Genomic DNA, 6,000 nt, shown 5'->3' on the forward strand with positions numbered 1-6,000 from the left:
GTCTCAGAAGCTAAAGCAGCCTCAGAAGCTGATCAGTTTAAACACAGAGCAAAAGTTGTGGGCCACTCCGAGGTATTAAGGGTGTTAAATGGTCTGCCAAGGCACGGGGACATCACTGTCACAGCACTGCAGCAATCCCTGCTCGTGTTGGGATTCTGTTCCTGCAGTCTGGAAAGGCAGAAATCAGCTCAGTAAGGGCAGTGATGTTTAACAGTTCATCCAGGGAAGATGTCTAGGGCCAGGTGTCCTTTCCAGGTAAAATCTATTGGGAAGGAGGGGGAAGAGCTCCACTGAAAAACTCTGAACCCTGAATGGCATCTCCTTTGTGTTCTTCCTCCAAAACAGGCAGCAGGGCCAGCTTGGGTGGGGCTTGGAGCAAGCTGGTCTGTGGCAGGTGTCTCTGCCATGGCAGGGGTGGGACAGGATGAGCTTCAGGTCCCTTGCAACCCAAACCATTCCATGATTCAGTGGATAATGGTTATGGAAAGGCTACAAGGGATGAGCAGGTTTGTTGCTCTTCTCCTGGAAGCCCCAGTTGTGTTCCCACCATTGTTGCCTGTGCTGTTGTTGTGTGACCCTGTCCTGAAAGTCTCAATTTCCCCAAAAGGTATAACAGGCCTTAGGTTGAAACACCTTTAAAAATGTCTTCTAACTTCCTAAATTGTCTCTGTGTGAATGCAAATAAGCAAAGGAAGGGAACTAAGCCTTGTGAGGCTTGGCATGAGCTTTGCTTCAGGTGAGAATGTTCTCTTTGTCAATTCAGAGTGATTTTCAAAAGCACAGTAGGATTTCAGTGTTGGACAGCAGGATTTGAGTCAAAACGAGACATTAAATGTGGATATAGGCACAAACTTAAATGTAACAAAGAAACACTCGTAGAATTTTTTTCCTGACAGAAATAGCATAAAGGAGTTGGATGCCTGTTACTGGCAGTATTTGTTTTCCTTTGATGAGGCTAAATTGGACATGAGTGAATCCTTCAGTGGCAAAGCTTTCCTGTTTCCAAGTGTTCTGCAGCCCCTGCAGCACTGCAGCTCAGGATGCAGAGCACGAGCTGGGTAGTGGTGCCCATCTCACTCATGCCAGTGACTGTTTCCAGGGGTTCAACAAGTGCTTGAGGAAAAACATGCTGAAAATTCTAATTATCCTGGTTGGTGCTATTGCTATTTCATCTTAATTTAAAAAAAAAAAGAAAAAAAAGAGCTTAATGTCTCCTTTTGGTGACATCCACTCAATATTTGACTCTTCATTTTGATTCAAATTCTGTTGTCTTATAATTCACAACTCAGCTAAGCGTTTATTTTCATGAATGACACCCAAGGCTTTGTGCCTGCAAGTATCACTGCATGAAGTGGGCTATTTAAAGCAAAATCTGTTTGCTTCCAAGAGAACAATGCTCTGAGTGTGAATGATGTGTCAAAACGTCAACCAAATTGTCACCTGAATGTGGCAGCTGCTCCATTCTGAGGTTGGCATTAAATGAAAGATAACTGAGGAGGGTTGTAGCTGGTTTTGTTTTGCTTAGTGAAGGTGTTGGTTTGATTAGAAATGCTTTTTCAGGCATCCTCTTTGACAGTAAACAGCCAAACTTTTATCTTGGTTTCTGAATAAACTGCCTGTTGCCAAAATCTCCTGTGCAAAATAATGTTGTGGGTGTTGGACACCACTGAGACCTGGCCCAGTTTCCTCCCACGTTCTCCTGTGCTCTCTTTCCATATTCTCCAACCAGCCTGGCTCCCTCTCCTTCCAGTGGTGCTAATCAGGGTGCAATCTATTGCAAGATAAAGCAATTAAGCATTTGCAATTCCTTCTCCCTTTCCTGTATCCTCTCTTACAGCATTTAGTCCTTGCTCCTTAAACTCTGCTCCTTGTCCTCTATCTCTTCTTGTCCTTCCCGTTGCAGCTGGTAATGAACCATGGAGGGAGAGGAGAGGATACAACAAAAACCTGTGGCTGATTGCACAGCAGAGTTGGACTTTAATGGTGAGTTTCCTGGTTTTGGGACTTTTTACAGAAATTTCTGGTCTCTAGGACTGAGGTATCCAGGCCTCTTCCTCCACCCCAGCCCTTGCTGCAGCCAGGGGAAGGTTCTGCTGATTTTGTCTGGATTCCCTGCTGTTCAGCAGCACCTTGACCCGTGTCCCTCAGCAGGCTCGTGGCTCCAGCCTTTGTTTTGTCCATCAGAGCCCCTCTTTGGCAGGCAGCCCTCAGCAGGGAGCCTGCTGGTCCCTTCCAAACACTTGAGATCTGTCTCAGCTCAGGAAACCCAAACAATCAATTGCTGTTCCTTGGTGTGGGTGGCAGCCAGGGACTAAAAGCTCCTGCAGGATGCACACAACACGATTCTTCTCTATCAATCCCAACCTCAGGTGTGGCCATTCCATCCAATGAGGGGGATTTACTTATTTTAGCTTATTAGAAATGCAGCAGCCAGTAGACAAAGCCCTAATAAAAGTATTTTCAGTTCCAGGATATGTTTTAGAAGATGAGGGGAGCTGGGAAAGGAAAAACAGAGAGAAAACCAGAGTAAATTAACTTGTGAAGATGCAGAGTGTGTGGGTGAAGCTGAGGGACTGTTGTGTATTTTTTATAGGGGAGTCAGATTTAAAATAGAAAGATTACATATTGCAAGAGCAGGGATGTATTTATAGATGCTTAACCCTGTGTTTGTGTGTTTTCAGCTGGTGTGTGTGTAAAAGTAAATGGCTTAAAAAATGTAAATGATTTGTAGCATGATTTTGGGCTAGAGAGCAGCTTTAGTATTATGACTTTGGTCAAATTCCCTTCTGTTTCTTTACATAAACCAGCCAGAATGATGGCAAAACCCCACAAAACCAGGCACCACATCTGTAGCTGGGTTTTTCTAGGTAAATGATCTTGCAAAATGTGTTTTCTGTAGGGCTTGTTGGACCGGGTTGACCTTTGTAACAGCTTTATTCTCTTCAGCATCCTCGAGTTTTGAGACAAATCAATAAATTGAGCAGGAACACTACACAAAGACCAGATGGTCTTCACCCAATGCTTGCAAGGGAATTAAAATGTGAAATTACCAGCCTGCTGCTGTGGGACACCACTTAGATCTGCCTGGGTGCAGAAGGAACAGCAGGGAGGAACTCTCACACCAGCCTTTGTTTTGGTGTGTAGCTGAATTCAAGTCTGACTTAGTACAGCATAAAAAAAAATAAGGTGCTCAGAAGAATGGACAAACATATGTTGGGGAGTTACCTCTGTTACTTTTATGAAGATAAACAGTACCTGGAAGATTTTAGGAGAAGTTAACAAGTATATGGATGACATAATTTACTTATAATGTAAAGGTTTTTCCAAAAAGCCTCTTAAAAATGATATAAAAGCTTTCTAGGAAGTTGAAAAAGCACTGGATTAAAAATCAGGCTTTTTAGGCATTCACAACTTACTGAAAAAGAAGAGGAACTCAAGGATAGATTTTCATGTGGAGGCCAATTCCAAGGCCTGAACAAATATGGCCTGGAAAAGGAGGTAAATAGGTGCCAATTTGTTGCTGATGCAAAATGACTCAGAATATTCTAATTAAAACTGGCTGTGGGAGCTTGCAGAAATCTTGTGTGACAGAGGAAATGGAATATTGATGAATGAATGGCTGTGGGTGGGAAGGAACTTTAGTCAAAGTCATGGCTGAGTTGTGAATTTGCTGGTTGGGAAATGATCGTTGTCTGTATTCCCTTGGAGATGTGGCCGAGTGGCAATGGAGCTGCCACACGTGGAATTCCTTCTGGAGCAGAGTTAGGCCCCACTGTGCAGCACACAGCTCACTGGGGATGGAATGGTGGAAGGAGAATTCAAATTCCCTGCCTGTTTGGGAAGAAAATTCTCCTTGAAAGGCCTTATTTTGCAGGCAGCATGTGATTTGTTGTTGTTGGTTAAGTTCTTTTTGCCATCTATAGCATGTTTGGGAGGTGCTTCCATAACCTTGCTGCTCTAAGAGTCAAGTTGGAAACTTTGTTCTACTTCCAGGTTAACTTTGCTTTTAATTTGGCTGTCAGAAACATATTTATTTCTAAAGAGCATTTTTAGTTTTAAAGGATCTTCTCTCCCCATCAGTGCTTTTCTTTCCAGTCATTGTATCTAATGAGAGGCAGCAATTAAAACCCCACATTAAAACTTTGCTAAAGAGAGTTTCTGGCAGGAGATCACCCTTGGTCCTTAGAATAGGATGTGACTAATTCACCTTTTTATGGCTCCAGCTGTGTTTGCTGTAAAAGTTATGGTAGCTCCATTGTTTAGTAATGTAATTAAATTTAGGAGAGGTTTAATGCAGCCAATCCATGGGATGAGGCAAATTACTCCTGAGATTCCTTGAAGACTGGCTGTATAATGCTCATAAAATTCCTTCTTTGTTTCAGAACTTCTATGACTTCACATGGATGTGAAATCTGGCACTTGGCAGAGCCAGAAGGAAACATCTGGATGCTTTTGATCAAAGATGCATGTGGAAAATGAGACTGCAGAGCATCAAGAATGGCACAGTTTAAGAATGAAACTCTCCTCAACAGAAGTTGGTAAATTTGGGGGGAAATTTGCTGTGCAGTTTCTTATTCCTTCAATAAAGCTTAATGCTTGCACAGAACATTCAGATAAGTGTTTTAAATACTGGGGTTTTAAGACAGGCACTGAAGCTGAAATTTATCTAAAATTAAGAAAATTAGCTGCAGAATTGTCTTGTGCAGCATGTGGCAGAACTTTAAGTTAGTAAATGGAAGCTAAATAACTTTCTCACAATCCAGTGTTCGGCTTTCTGTAAGAGTAAATAATTTCTTTTAGCAGTAGCTGAGTAACTGGAAAACACTCTGTCTAAGCTAAAAGAGTGTTTTATCTTACATTGCTTTTTGAGTGCTCTATTATGGTACAAATCTAAAGCTATTCAATAAATTATAAAGAATTTTTAAATTTTTTTTTTCAGGGGTGTGATTTCTGTAGTTTCCTGAGCACACAGAAGAGCAGAGAGAACCGTCTTTGCCCATTTGCTAGAGAACAGTTGATATTACATTTGACAATCCCATAATCCAATTTATAGCCAGTTTGCTGCTGGCCACCTGTGAGCAATTTTATTTTGTGGCTTTTTGTTCTTGTCTTGATAGCACTCATTTGTCTGTGGAGGATGATTCCCTTGGACTGGCTCAGGGTCTTGGGCCCACCACAACAGCTGGGTACTTAATTCAGACATTTGGAGTTACTGAAACCTGATTTTTGGTAGGAGTTTGTCTGTAGGATGACTCCTGAGCTCAGAAAATTGCTTTTTGTGCTGTGGTGTTTGCTGCCATTGTCCTGGGAAGGTGAAGTTTTGTCCTAGGGCATGCAAAGTGAAAAGTAAAATAACCTGACTGGCTGACTGCTCTTCTAGACAGTAAAATGAAATAATCCTTAGCTCCTGGTAGTGGTATTAGCAGTGTTTTCTTGATTTAATAATCCAGACAAAATAATTTTATTGGTTCAAGTTTCTTTTTGGGGCTTTGGGAGTGGGTGACTGTAATGTAATCCTGGTCTGATCTCCAGCTCAGGTATTTACATTTTTTCCCTTTGTTCAGTGAGTATCCCAGGCCCTGGAGTGCCAAGGCCAGCAGGATGCTGGGGAGGCTCTGCTCTGGCTCTTTTTCATCACCTTCAAACACTTCAGCTCTTCTGCCTGCTCAGGGCTGGGCTGAGGTTGTTGTAGGGGCAGTGGATGGAGGGAGGTGCTGAAACACCACAGACAGGTAGGATGGGTTATTATTCCATTGGGTATCCTGCTTTATCAGCTCCTGCTTGGCCACACAACTCCTCTGACTTACCTGTTGCCCTGCTGGCCAAAAATATTCCTTATTTATATGTAAATTTTTGGATTTCTTTCATCGCCAAACACATCTGTCTGTGGATGACTCTTCAGGGTTCTGTTCTGGCCTGTGGAGGTGTGAGGTGGGTGTGACATTTGCCTTCTGAAAGCTGAGAGTTGTGGCCAGTCTCTAATACTGAATTCTCTGTGTC

This window comes from Aphelocoma coerulescens, chromosome 9, assembly GCF_041296385.1.
Source record: "Aphelocoma coerulescens isolate FSJ_1873_10779 chromosome 9, UR_Acoe_1.0, whole genome shotgun sequence".
NCBI lineage: Eukaryota > Metazoa > Chordata > Aves > Passeriformes > Corvidae > Aphelocoma > Aphelocoma coerulescens.